At 40.4% G+C, this 15287-nt stretch overlaps 1 long non-coding RNA gene across 1 annotated transcript; it reads right to left on the bottom strand.

Annotated features, from left to right (window-relative positions):
- Positions 1–200: 200 nt before the first annotated feature.
- LOC104953488 (uncharacterized) lies at positions 201–2955 on the bottom strand. Its single transcript, XR_799229.1, has 3 exons — positions 2883–2955; positions 2388–2418; positions 201–277 (listed from the first exon to the last, which is right to left on the bottom strand). It is a non-coding gene; the product is annotated as an uncharacterized lncRNA (long non-coding RNA).
- Between the last annotated feature and the right edge of the window lie 12332 nt (positions 2956–15287).

Raw genomic sequence — 15287 nt, 5'->3', positions numbered from 1 at the left:
CCTATCCCCCTCGTGTGGCCTTGGCAGTTGATGTAGAAGAGACATGAAGAAGAGGGGACACATGTTGATGTAGAAGAGACATGAAGAAGAGGGGACACATGTTGATGTAGAAGAGACATGAAGAAGTGGATTTTGAACAATAGGTGACCTTTACAATCAAATAAGGATGAACTAAAGAAACCCTGATCCTTCAAACAGTAAACAACATGAAGTATTATCTAAAAGGCTCTTTACCCTCCGGTGAGAAGATGGTTGTTCTTGAATCATATCGACGGGACTGAAAGGAAACAGAAAAAACATGAAAACTAAACTTACTTATCTTTAAAATAAAGAAGATGACCGAGGCAATAAGGACCATTTTGTCTTCGGACTTCTCCAGGGACAATTCGTACTGTAAGCTTGCTTTAAGAAGAATATACTTCAACCTTCAACTTGTGGTCTTGACTTGAAATTGGTGGATACATATAAATAATGAAGATTCTTCCACAAAGGAATAATTTGAACCTTTGTGTTGAGATCTTTTGAGGAATGTACACACTTTCTAAGTTATGCAGCATCTACATGACAAGCTATTTTAGCTTTTTGTAGACAAATAACTGAAATGTGTTTTTTATTTTACAAAGCCCAGGTCAAAAACAAGACCATTGTGATCTTCAGGGGGACATCGGCAGTTTGTTTTCATGGCTCGAGTCTAAACTAAACAACGTCGACAAGGAACTGAGTTTCTGCATATGAAAGTATTCCAAATCAGGAGTTAAAAAAAATCTGATTTCCTTTGATTTGTGCTGCATTCAAAAAACATTTGGGTCAATTGAATTTGCAGTGTGACGGACATTCAACGTTTAGTTCCACGAGACTGACGTCGTCTCTTTACCACCTTGCTGTTGGGAATCAGGTGAAGTATCCGTTTGTCAAGTTGGTTTCTGTTTTTTTTATTTTTTATTAAATAAATCAATAATAACGAAACTGTGACACAAAGCAACAATTAGCAGGAACTTATTAAACGGTGGCACGTCACACATTTATTGGAAGGGAGACAGCTGTTAGTGTGTCATCTCAGGCGGTGCGTCATAGTCTGGAAAATGTCTCATTCCTGGAGAATGTTTTTTCCATTTCCACTAGGAATTTTCACAACGAGTTTGGTTGTGAAATGTCAAATTGTCACCCACTCTTCAAACTTTGAAGTCCCGCCTAAAGACCCACCTCTTTTCCCTGGCTTTCGAGTCAGTCCGAGCTATGCTTTACCTATTTGTATTCTTGTAATATTATATTTTGTTATAATGATATGTTTGCACTTTGGCAAACCCTCCATTTTTAAAATGTGCTAAAATAAAGTGAATTGGATTGAAATACTGTATTCTTAATTTATTTTACTAGCCCTAAAGTAATCTTGGTTCCAAAAAATAAACAAAAATCAGAAAGGAATTGTTTGTCTCTTACAGTAAAACAATCATTAAAGGAAACGACTTCCAAAATCTTACAAACACCACCAATCGTGCTGTTTTGGGGTCATTGATGATACTGCTTTCATCCGGGTTTTTTTTTTTACATTTTAGGTTATAAAACAAATCAAGATCAAATTGCCTTCTTTCATTGCACAATCATCAGGAATCTGAGAGTTAGATTAAAATAATCGAGAAGCAAGGGAGGGGGGAATGTAATATTGGCTGACTAACTAGAAGTCCTAGAAAAGACAACTTAAACTTAACTAATGTGCATTTAAAGAAAAGAGGAATCTTTTGGCGAAAAAATTCAAAAGGACCATGGGGTACAGGAATCCATTTTGGTTTCAAGACCCTGGTTCACGGAGGGTACCAAAAATGTCCTAGAAAGACAAGGTAAACTTAACTATGTGCATTCAAAAATAAAAAAGAGGAATAGTTTCGGCGAAAACTAAAAACAAGGTACCATGGGGTCAGATTAGAATGTTCTAAAGGGGGGTTCGTTTGGCATGAAACACTTGAAATAACTAAAAGGACAAGTTAAACAAGAAAGTAGAAAGAAAGTGAGGTGAAAGAAAACTATTTCTGCTAAAAAGTTAGCAATGATTGAGAGTCAGACCTAAACATTTCAGGTGTGTGTATCTCACACTGCTCTGTAACTTTTATTCATGTATCTTTGCTTTTAAATGAGTGTTTTTAAGTGTCATTTTAATGTAAAGCACTTTGAATTGCCTTGTGTTGAAATGTGCTATATAAATAAACCTGCCTTGCCTTGCCTAACTAAATATACTGATATCTATCAATATATGTCAAACTCTACATTTCCAGAGGACATCAGCAGTTGTCCTAGCTTGAGTCTAAACTAAACCACTTGTCAAGGAGTTGGTTTGGTTTTTGTTTTTATCTCACATCATAATGCAAATCAACATTAAACATTTAACTCACCATTTTTGCAGCCGGCAGTCAAACTCTTCCACTGTAAAATAAATAAACACACATTTAAAGAGATTATCTCTACAAAAGTAGTGAAGCTAACTGAAGCTAACAGTTAGCTAAAAACATTTAGCAGCATATTCGCTTGGTCATCTGCGGCAGGTTGTGAAAGTGAAAGAGATAAAAACAAACGCTTAAAACAATCATAAAAAAACAAGCTAGCTAACCATTACTAAACAGTTACATGAGTAAATAATAAACTCTGATATTATGTTATATTGTTCATGTTTAATATGCTTTAATAAAAGGCTCGTGCGTAGCTGTTGATACAAACGGAGATGAATCAACAAAAATCTATTCCCCCTTCTGGGCTGGTTTCTTAAACACATAGGTAGATAGCGACTAGATATGTGTATTATAATGTCACACACAGACCAATAAAGAAGACTACTACGGTAGATTAAGACAGTCTTATGATCTTATTTTGTAAAAAATTAAAATGCTTACCGCTTAGAGAGCTTTCTGTATGGCGCGATGTAATGACGTCACCGAAAAGCGTTGTGTCGACGACATATAGGCGCGACACTTTATCTGTTTATGTATTTAGTTATTCGTTTAAAAACGTAATCAAATAGAACATTTGTATCAGAACATGTCTGTATTCGCGCAAGGGAAAGAAAGTTGCTGAAAGACTGTGTTATGTATTTTAATTGCAGATGTAATGAAAAGGTGAATCAAAATAAAAGCAGATCAATATATTACAACTGGCATTTTAATTTGCAACCTGTGGTTTCTGTTTTGATGTATTTGTACTGTCTTCTTTAGATATAACAACACCTCAAGTCTCTTTGGCAGTGGGAGAGAAGGATGGGTATTTTTGTAATTAATTGTTTTTACCACCAGGGGGCCCCCGTCTCTTGAGTGTGTGGTCAAATAAAGCCAACTTACTTTCACTTCAAAGTGGGATACTGCACCCTGTTTATAAAACTGACAGTGGAGAATCATCTTTAGTGTGTATGTCCTTAAAGCTGCTAAACAGCTGATTTATGGTCAGTGAAGTAAATCAGGAGTTTAGCTGAGCCTGACCTCTGACCTCTCTGGTCAGCTGCTGCTGCTGGTGTTGCTGCATGATTATATCTGAGTTGGTACTGAAACAGAAGAGTTCATTTTTACCAAAGTGAATCTAAAAGAAACACATCTTGATCAGAGGGATTTATCCTGCTGACATTTTCTGAATCCTATTCAATCCTGAACACACATTTTACTAAAACATAAGAGGCGCCAAGAGGGAGGCTGTGGCTCAGTGGAAAGTGCGCTGAACTTCAAATCAGGGGGTAGCAAGTTCGAGCCCCACTGCAGTCAGCATGTCGTTGTGTCCCTGGGCAAGACACTTCCCCCCAAATTGCTCCAGCGGGGATTATCCACAGTATTGAATGTAAATCACTTTGTATAAAAGCGTCTGACATGTAATAATTTAATAAATTATAATCTGCAGTTTCCTGAGTGATGGCAAACTCAACTTGAAAACCATGGTATCTAGTATAGCTATTTAATAGACTTAAAGGTGAGCTTGTTTTGTCATATGATACATCACTCAATAGGATATTCAGTACTGTAGCTTTGTACAAAACACTTTTTGTTTATTGTTTGAGGTTTCTCAGGCCAGAGTTGCCACAGCCTGCAGTTTACCTTGAGATTATCAACAAAAATGACATCCTCACATTGTTCTCCGAGGATTGGCGCAGGGAAGTAGAGAGTTGCAGCTGCAACGCCTCAATAAACAACCCATAAAACCGAAATGTGTATTCAGGGATGAGGAGCATTCTGCGTTTTGATTTGTCTGTTGGCTCGTTGTTGAGCTGGCTTACAGACCCTCCTGCACTTTACAGCTCCTTCACCACATTTCTCTTTAAAAGGCCTCTGACACACATTGTTCTCCCTGCAGACTGTAATTTTAAACATCGGAGTTTACCCCAAAACTATCTGTTTTATGATTTCTCCCACATTGTATTGACTTAGAGGATTACGGATAAGTGATAGATGTGAACCATCCATCCCATTGGTCTGTAATTGTTTGGTATCACTAAAGAGGCTTATGTTGTTGTAACACTTATTTAGTTGCCAATGCTGGAGGCCCGCTTCAAAGGGATTTTTATTGGCCCATATAAACGGTGCCCAGCACCCAGGTGAAATATAGGATGCAGTGTTTGCCAGACACCAATAACTGTGGGGAGGATGGCACGGATCCACACATAAACCAAACATTTATACACTCGCAGTCATGCTGCCAATCTCTCCATGCAACATTTCACTTTCACATGAATTTAGCTGGCAAAATTACACAGAAAAAATCCAATTTAGTCTTTTTTCTATCCGCCTGCTGTGAAAGGTCAAACTACCCAAACTATGGATGCAACAAGTTTCTATGTGTCAATGCCATGGACGGTACACATTTCAAAAATAGGGAAATGTCACATTGATCTTTTTCATAGAAGAAATCTTTCAGTTCAAGCAGATGTTAAAAAACCCAAAATATAAGATGTTGTCCTTGAAGTGCCTATCTTATATTGTAGGCACAAACCAGCCAAGAGGACTGTTTGTATTGTTAGCTAGTTGAAAACACTGTTAGTCTAACTTCACACTGCAAGCCTAAGTGCTCACTGCTGATTTACTGCTCAGATGTCCGGGAAGAAGGAAAATTAGGGTAAGAGAGCTATCTTTTTAATTTGGGCTTTTTGTGAAGCAACGGCTGCTACTTCTGCAAAGAGATGTGTGTTGATGTTGAGTCGGAGCCAGGAGCGGTAGGACGGTGAAGTGAATGGTTCACTGAATCACATTTCACAGATGTCAAAGGCTACTTTAAACTACATCAGTCAGTGTCTCTCCATAAGACTCTGAACAGTGCGGTATTGCTACAAATGTCCAACTAGAGACATGTATTAATTTGGACAAGGAGTTCAAGAAATACCAGAGTTCCTTTAATTTGTGCTGTATTAAAAAAAACATTTGACATTCAACGTTTAATTTCTCAAGACTGACGTCGTCTTTTTATCACCTTGCTGTTGTGAATCAGGTGAAGTAACCATTTGTCAAGTTGGTTTCTGTTTTCATTTTTTTTCTTTTGTATTAATTAAATCAATAATAATAATAACGAAACTGTGACACAAAGCAACAATTAGTGGGAAATTATTAAACGGTGGCACGTCACACATTTATTGGAATTAAGACAGGTGTTAGTGTGTCATCTCAGGTGGTGCGTCATAGTCTAGAAAATGTCTCAATCCAGAAGAAAAATGTTTCCATTTCCGATATGCCCACGATACATTTTTGCAACGAGTTTAGTTGTGAAATACTATATCCTTAATTTATTTTGCTATCCCTAAAGTAATCATGGCTGAGTAACTAAATATACTGATATCTACAATTATATGCCAAACTCAAGATTCCCAGGAAAAACAAACACAATTGATCTCATGGAAATGGAAAAATTGATCGAGAAAGGCTGTTTCCCTGTTTCCAGTCTCTGTGCTAAGCTAAGCAAAGTAGCTGTTAGCTTCATATTATATGTCCAAGAAATCAGTAGCAATGTTCTAAGGCTATTAGTATGAGATGAATTTACAAACTAATCCAGGAATTTTTGCACATGGCTTCTTATTTTACAGAAGAAAAAGAGTCAAATTATTGAAAACAATTGCTGAAATTCCAAGAGGCCCCTTTGTTGTCTCTTTTTTCATGGATTATTTAAGAATCCCGTCTCAGTTTTCTCGTTGACAGAAGAGTCCCGTCCTCCGTGTGCTCCCCATCATGTCAACCTTTCCGGTCCATTGTCTCCAGCAGCCCACCGTCTGCCCTCAGCTACTGTCTCTGTTATTTTATGAGGAGCTCCTGTCATTTTGGAGGGCCTCTCGACGCGGAGTTGGATTCCACCTTTCAGGGCCGAAGGGAGGATTTCCTTTGCAAAAATGTCTGGCTGGTAAATATGTCACCAAGCTGGAAATTGATCCCATGAAAAACAGGTGGGATGTTTTCAAACTCGCCACAGGAGTGTGTGCGATCTGTTTCTCCCCTCACACACACTTGGAGGTAAAGAGTGGCGATCCCCTGCCAGCAGAGGTATTGTCTGTCAGGAGCAACACCCTGCAGCAGTTCATCTGAGATCTGCTGCTAAATCTTCCCTAATTAGATTCTCCAAAGATTCTCTGTGTGTGTTATTTCTATGCACCTCAAAAAGAGTTGAATTTAAGTGAAGCCCCCCACGGTGATAGCGAAAATGAAACCACTCTGACCTTTCAACTGATAAATCCATTACGACAGGGAGGTGTGTGTCTGAGGGCAGTATTGACTCAGCTCTGCTGTCAACACATTTCAGAGGAAAGAACCTGTTACTTATTCTTAAAATTAAGTCACAGACAATCTCCATCGTTTCCAAAACAGAAATGAGGCAACATACAACAATGACTTCTAACGAACTTCCTTAGACATTTTTCTTGTTTCCTTTGTGACTCATTTTCTACATTCGTTGTTCAAAATACAGACACATTTTTTCCATACAGTCTAAATAAACATGAAACAAAAAACATGCCTTAATGAAAACCTTGAATCTGAAGGGAGAAAAATAGAGACAACAAATAGTAAACTAAAGGAAAATAACTGAAATTAAATATAAATATACAGTGATAGCAAAAATACAAAATATCAAATTGTGTATTGAATGAATCAAAATGAAAGTATGTAAATGTTATAATAAAAATTGATTTCAAGCTGATTTCAAGATGCTATTATATAAATGAAGCTTGAGTATGTCTGAAAACAATGTCAACATATATTCACATTCACAAAGTCAGACTTCACCATGGGCTGAGTAACAGAGAGATAAAACTAATAATTAATGGGTAAACAGAACCAACATGCAGTGAAAAAGGAAAATGTGATTAGTACATTGGCCATGCTGTAGTTCAAAACAAACACATTTTAAATAGCCTACATCAATTAAAGCATCCAAATACATTACAAGCATGCATATGTTATTTAATGAAATAATGAAACAAATATCTTATAAATAAGAATAACAACTGCGACGTTTTCATGGTAAATGTAACAATAACCAATTTAAATAAAAGGACTACAATTGTGGTTTCTTATTCCTTAATGCATCTCTGTTTGTGTGTGTGGGTGTGTGTGTGTGTGTGTTTGTTGGGGGGGGGTCCTCAGGTTCTTTGGCCCCGCCCTCCTATCAGTCATGTGCTGCTGAGTGACACTGCCTGTTATCAACCCCTTCTCGATCACAACGCTTAAAATACGAAATAAAATCCTAATTTAATTGGCAATTCACTTGAAAACAATTACTGTTATTTCACACAGGAGGGTCCTCCCAAATCCCACCCACCCATAACACATATTAACTCCCACCCTGCACGCTCAGTCCCCACGTGGACGCGCATTGCAAGTGCACGCCCGGTACGACGACAGGCAGGCGATTGTAGCAGAAAAAGCAGAGAGGAGCTGTGGGAGGAGGAGGACGCCTCATACAAATACAGAAGCTCTCAGGACTACGACATACACACAAACTGGATCATATCTACTGCGGGTTTTTGGAGATTTGTGCAGACGCGGTGCGGACTGTTATTACGCACGACAACGTTTCCCTGCGGTAAAATCCACCGGAGTTTTGGACAGGAGGCTTGCCTGCTCTTCCTCGTCAGAAAAAGAGGGTTTATAGCGGGGAGGTTTACGGAGCAGCAGACTGAATGCACAGTGTAGGAGGTAAGCACCATTTCTCCTTTTTTAAATCCTCAGTATTTACATTTCGCTGTCAGAGAAGGTAGCAAACAGAGCTCGGAATGTCAAATCTCCTTTCTGCGGGTTTCTCGCTGCCTGTCAATTTACCATCAGCTGCTCCCCCATTCAAATGCGTTATGACACCACGTATGCTTATGAAATACATGGACCGACATGGTCAATAAACCCTCCAGGAGCAGCAGCAACACCCAGGGCTCCAGGCTCCCCCTCCTCCCCTCTCACCTCACCCCTCCATCGCCGCCGCCTCGCATAAATGTCACGCTGTTTTCTTACATAATGCGTAAATGTGCTGTTACAGATGTTGTATGCTGGACTGGACGCCACATCTGGGCTTCAGTTGGTGTGTGTGTGTGTGTGTGTGTGTGTGTGTGTGTGTGTGTGTGTGTGTGTGTGTGTGTGTGTGTGTGTGTGTGTGTGTGTGTGTGGAGTCTGACAGTGCAGCAGCAGTAATCAACTTGACGCACTGGTGGAAATGGATGATGATACATAATGTAGAGCTGGGTTACTGTCGCAGAGAAATGCTGCAGTTATCTCTGTTTCTGTGTCAGCTCTCTGGGCCAAACGGTGCTGACGGACGGTTGGTTGTGACATTGTTCGTCCTGTGTGAGGTGTTCAGGGTGCTGCTGCCTGATGGGGCATGGCTGAGGCTTTTTACAGCTGGACACCAGGATGTTCAGCTCCTGTGAATGGATGGAGCTTATTGTAGTTTGTGTAGGGGTGTGTAAACTGTTGATCACATCAAACAGCCACAGATTAACAAACCAATATAATGTCATACAGTAGAAAATGTGCTATGCATATTTTGGTTTTGGACTTTAGGGTGTCAACAAACTTAATATGCAGATGCTTCCTTGGGCATTTCTTATGTTTTCTGCTGGTTAATTTAACAAACAATGATAGACAACAGCTAATCCGACATTGTTGGTAGGTTCAGTTTTAATTATACAGAGATGCAGTGAAACCTTTAATGTAGGTCATTGTGTTGCACTGTGCTTTACATAAGGTGTTCCAATGCAGTAAATGTATGGAAAGAGCAAGAGATAGTTAATGTCATGGTTAAAGGCAGCGGAAAATATCACAGGAGCTTAGCAGTTCAGGAGAATTTGCATATATTTCCAGTTTCTTTCTGTGATTTCAACGCCATCATTGACTTGGTAAAACAGCAGCAAACAATGTTGGTTTGTTTCTTAAAGGTTTCAGTTGGAGCTGAAATGATGAGGTTGTTTTCAGTCAGTTGACATGTTAAGACAAGCCTGCACGGCCTCAGCCAGACCAGCAGCCCCCTGAGGTCTCTGTCCAGGAGCCCAAAGCTTCAAGAGGTGACCCTCCCTCCTCCTAGTGCAGATGTTGAGTAACAGCACCGAGGAGCCGTTGCTGCACGTGACGATGTCCATGAAATGCCACAGGGAGGGAGGTAAAGTCATTACAGTTGAATTATTTAGAAACGCGAGGACAGACGAGTTCTCCCACCTCCTGCAGGTGATGTGCAGTCTGACTCACCCGCTGCTCATTAGGGCAGGAGAATTCCCTCATTGCGATGTCAACTTTGCTGACATTAACATTTCATTCAGGTTATTACGTACTGTAAGCTTAAGCTCTCGAGAGCCGGACTGAAAACATTGCTCTGACAGCTCCAGCTGCAGTGAAGGCTTCAAAAGCATGAAGACGTCACAGCAGGAGAAGAGCATCCACAGTGGATGTTTCTACCCTGTGACGGTGGATACAAACATCACAACAGCAGCCACATGCAAGGATAATGCTGTTTGAATAGAAATATCTTTCATTTTAATAATTCATATAGCATTATGGAGCTGTTTGAAGACCAATACATCTTTAGTTTGAGTTGACTTTATCTCTCTCTGTTGTTGTTGTTGCTGCTCCTTCAACGTCATGGGCTGTCCATTATAACAACTTCATTCTTACCTTTTTATCCGGAAGAAAACCTGTGCCTGCATGTCTCCCCGAGTGGAGCTTCTTAAAGTCATTCATTTGGAGTGGAAATGCTTTGTGAATATGAATGCATTTCATATTTAGGAAGCGGTCACTGATTCAAAACCAGAGTTTAAATCCTACTGATGAGATGGCTGTGCTGTAATATGGTGGTCGGTTAGCTAGGATTGCCAAATGTCCCCCTCTTTTTAGCGAGACACAGTTTTAAGCTACTTTCAGGCTAAAATCCCATATCTACGATTACAGAAGCTTGTAGTTGGTCTGCATTGGGATGGGCACATAAACAAAATGTATGTATTCTCACATGATGTAAACACACCCTTGAAACCCTGTTGAAATAGCCAACCCTATCTCCTAGAAATAACACATATATAGTAGTCAATTGTTTTCCCGATTGTGTTGTCGTGATGAATCTAATTACTGGTTATGTTATATTTGAAGGGCAATATATTTTGCAGCACCCCAGCGTTATAGGTAGGTGGGCATAGTCTATTTTTATTTTTCCAATAAAACACTGTCCTATATGATCTCATAGCTAACCTTTATTCATACTCGGTGACATCCAATCACTTTTCTCACAGATGTATCATAATCTACCAGCTCTGAGGATGAAGTCTGCATCAGATCATGGGGATAATCTCATCAGCAGATTTAGGGAGGGGCTCCAACATCAATCTACTGTAAATGTCTAAAAAATGATTTCACTCAGCCAACCCGCTGACCCGCTTTTCTCTCCAGTCTGACCTCCCGAAGTGATGGCTTTAAGAAAGATGGATCTGTTGTTTTGTTGCGATCCCAGCAGCCTCCTTGCTTGACAGTCGGATCACGCTCCAACCTGCTGCCGCAGCGCTCAGGGCTTCATGTAAGACAATACCAGGATGAGGTCAATGTCTCATATACCGTGTCAGTGCGGCTATATGCATTCTCTAACCAGGTGTATTTATAGACACTTCCACAATGGTGCTGGAGGTGGTGGTGTGTGTGTTGGTCATCTCAAATAGCATCTGTCTTTGTTCAGACACACTTGAATTGATACTACAGTAAAGTAGTCAGGTTTCCATTGTTGTTACTGGCGTCTGCAGAGAAAATGTCCAATATGTATATCAAGGTAGTGTTTTTTAATGAATAAAATCTGCAAATTTGGGACTTGAAACCCTTTAACATGTCGGAACTGCAGATAATATTGAAGCAGACACTTATATTATTTAAAAATCTGCTTGTTTATTATAGGAGTATTATCATTTATTTTAGGTTGTACTTATTCTCTCTCTATGCATTTGCTTCTGATGCAGTGTGATTTCCCAGAATGCTTTTCAACCCCTGAGCATGATGTAGTTGCAAAAAGCTGTGGATTTATGATTTGTTTTGTCGAGTGAGAGAAGAAAAGTCTCAGCTCACATTTAAAAAAACAAAACAAAAACAGGTCATGTGGCTGCAATGCATTCTGGATGTTTGAGGCCACAATCAGTGGAGAAATAATCAGCATGTCTTCCTCTTGTTAGTTTGTATTTGTGTCATATGTCTGTCCTACATCTGTACTAATCGCCAAGTTTACAATTATCATGAAAACAGCCACAATGGTCTACTTTGGTTTGATCCTACATACACGTCCTGCATAGAGAACTACAGTAGATGTTTAGGTGCAGTGGGTTGATCGTTGGTGTTCGGATCAAGGGGTCACAGCTTCAAACCCCACTGCAGTCAGCATGTCGTTGTGTCCCTGAGACACTTCACCCCAAATTGCTCCTGTGGGGATTGCCCACAGTATTGAGTATGTAAGTCACTTTGGATAAAAAGGGTCTAACAAGTGACATGTGATGTAATGTAATGTGTGTTTATCCGCTGCTGAAAATAGTCTCCAACAAATGCACTGTTTTCTCAAGTTTGAGTTACTTTGTCTAAAAACCTTACATTTAACATTACATTTAGCATTATTTAAAGATTTGAAGTATCTATTCCTGACCTGTTACTATAACAAAACTATAGGAGGAACCAGTGGGCTAAAGAAAAACCTTTATTGTTGGTTTTTTTTTTTTTATGGGATGTGTTGACAATTACAAAAGACATAGCATCACTTCTGAATGATCTTTTAAGTAGTTTGAAATTAGAAGTTTGATGAATTCAGTCTATGAATTTGAATCATTTCCCCCATTAATGCACAACATTAGCCACTGTATGCTTTTTTCCGTTATGGGTGTTGCTTACGTACTTTGGCCGTATCTGGTCACTTTTTGTTTTTCCCCACACTGTAGGTGCATCTCACTTCGGTTGAATGGATTCCTTGCGTCCCTCACTTGCGATTAGTCCCTCCCACCAGGGAAGCATGGAGAGACGCGATGAAACCACGAGAGGCAGGGAAATTAGTTTTAAGAGCAATGGGACGTCCTTTCCTCCGGAGCGTCACGTGAAGCGACGTCTGTTTGTGATGACGCCGCACAGCTGATCGTCTGACAGCAGCCAGATCAGTGCATGCGCTGCATCGTCCAATCAGTGAGCGATACACAGTGCGGGGGCGGGGCGAGTATCTGAGGATTTCCGTTATCACTCCTTGATCCTCCGGCAAAAATAAGGCCACTGGGACGGTACTCAAGATGGCGCAGATAAATCAACTTCCGGTGATACCGAGCCCGAGGAGCGAGGAAATTAAAAATAAGTGAGATGCACCCTGTGTGTCCTTTATTGCTCCTAACAAACACCCTGTAGCATTCACACACACACACACACACACACACACGCACGCACGCACGCGCGCGCACGGCGCGCGCGCGCAGCTGCATTGGATAAAATCAGGATACTGCATAGTTCCTGAATATCGACTCGGTCAGTGATGGTGTGACCGCTGACACACTTCTTCTGTTCATGCCGAGGGCGCGCACAGGGACCTCTGTTGACCTCTGTTGACCTCTGTGACACTCATGTGACATGAAGATGGAGAAGTGATTTGTCACAGCGTTGATGCTCCAAGTATTTTAAGTGTTTAAGTGAAGCCCATCGAAGTGACCGCAGTGTGAGATAGACAACCTCACACACACACATTTGCTAATCTTTTCACACCTTGCCCTATAGTCGAGGTTTATTCATGAACACATTCTTCTTGCTAGGTTTCTTGAGAGATGAAAACTCAAAGACTCTAACAGAAAAGACAGCCAGCAAGAAACCCTACCTCTCTCTTGTTTGGCTGTCCAACAATATTAGAATCTCTTTTACTTTTTCCACAGTCTCCCTCAAAGGAGTTGCTGCAGCATACTAAGTGTCACTGGCGCAGATTGTTAGCATGATAGCAGAAGTCTTTCGGTTTGATTCTTCGCAGGACGCTGCTGTTTGTTATTCTTTCAGCTGTTCAAAGCCGTTGTGAATTTCTGCATCTCTTATCACTTCTCACGTCTCTTTGTATTATTCATTTAACCTCCTTCTATGGTTGCTGCTGCTTTAGGCATAAACACAGTGTTGCAAGATTTGAGATATTTGGATTTAGAGAGTTGGAGATCAGCAGCAGCTGGTGTGGGCATGGATCAGTCCCCTGGCACTGCCCTCCGTCCTGCTCTGCTGATCTCAGATCCAGATACGAGAGATGATTAAGAGAAGGAGTGTAGGTGTTAATAAATGTTGATGGAATCCTTTTTAATCTACCTGCCAAAAAAGGCTCTCCCAGCAGATTCTGGACTGTGCTTCTAGCTTTTGTATATTGTGCTTCTGTCAGATTTTAAAGAGGACATATGATGCTCATTTTCAGGTGTATATCAGTATTTAGTGTCTGTACGGTGACATGTCTCCGTGCTTTCATGTTCAAAAAGCTCTTTATTTTTCTCATACTGCCTGTTCTGCAGCACCTCTGTTCACCCTCTGTCTGAAACCAGAGTCCAGTCTGCTCTGATTGGTCAGCTGACTGGCTCTGTTGTGATTGGTCAACTGCTTAGAGATGTCCCGCCCCTTAGCCTATCAACTACTATGTGTACTCCCATTTGTTTGTCTTTGCAGACCATTTACATGCACACAAACCTATACAGTATAACACACTACAGGAAAGGGAAAAGCCCAAAAGACATAAAAGGGTCCCTTTAAGTGAACTTTAGGTAGCACTAGTTTAAGCTTTTAATTTGCAATTATTTATTTGTACTTAAACGTCTTGGCATTTGAAATGTATAAAGGTAAAATATGTAGGTTCCTAAAGCCCCTGTCACACTGTCCCGAAATTGACACCCGATGGACACACGATTGAGGAAATTTTCAAATTCGGCTCTGATCGTAACAACATTGGGCCATTTGTGAGGGCATCTAAAGCCATCGTATGACCACCGGTGGAGTTTCTCAGGCTCCGGCAGCAACTTTGTAAGCGGTGGCAAAATCTTTGGCATCACAAAGCATTGCCGAAGGACCTTGTGAAGGTTCATTTTCGTGTTGACTTCGTGTGTCCATTTTGCCCTTCGTAAGGCATTCGTGAGGGCATCTTAAGCCATCGTATGACCGCTGGTGGAATTTATCAGGCTCCGGCAGCAACTTCGGGAGCGGTGGCAAAATCTTTGGCATGTCAAAGATGGCTTAAGATGCCCTCACGAATGTCCCGATGTTGTTACGATCAGAGCCGAATTTGAACATTTCCTTTATCGTGTGTCCATCTGGTTGTTTTATTGCACAACAAAATCATGTAAACATATTATGTAAATAACCCAATTTGTGTTCTGTGAAACTAAAAAGGATATCATATATTATTTTGAAGGCGAGGAAGTTGTTGTTGCTATGGAAACAACACGACGGAGAAAACTTAATATCTTCTACATATAAAGACGGAGAAAGTAAAGAACAAAGTCTGAAAATATCAGTACAGTATCATAATACTTTAACATAATTGTTTGTGTTACTTTCGTTGCAGTTGTATGTCTTAAATGTAATGTAAATGTTGCCTTCGTGTGTGGTCGGGGACATCTTCGTGCAAAATTCACAATTCCATATTCGTGTGTCCATCGGGTGTCAATTTCGGGACAGTGTGACAGGGGCTTTAAGAAAGTCACTAAACAGGAAACCAATCAACTAGCCAATCAATCAAAGACTTGTTGATGGAAGATACGACGCTGTTTAGCTGTTTAAGGTCAAATGGACCACATGTTGAAGATGTTTAAGATCCTCCAGCTTCCAATAAAAGAGCCAAACTTCTTCTGTTTCCTT

The sequence above is a fragment of the Notothenia coriiceps genome, unplaced genomic scaffold (genome assembly GCF_000735185.1).
Source record: "Notothenia coriiceps isolate Sejong01 unplaced genomic scaffold, NC01 NC01_scaffold00021829, whole genome shotgun sequence".
In the NCBI taxonomy this organism is placed as follows: Eukaryota; Metazoa; Chordata; class Actinopteri; order Perciformes; family Nototheniidae; genus Notothenia; species Notothenia coriiceps.
This window is presented reverse-complemented; position numbering and strand designations above follow the sequence as displayed.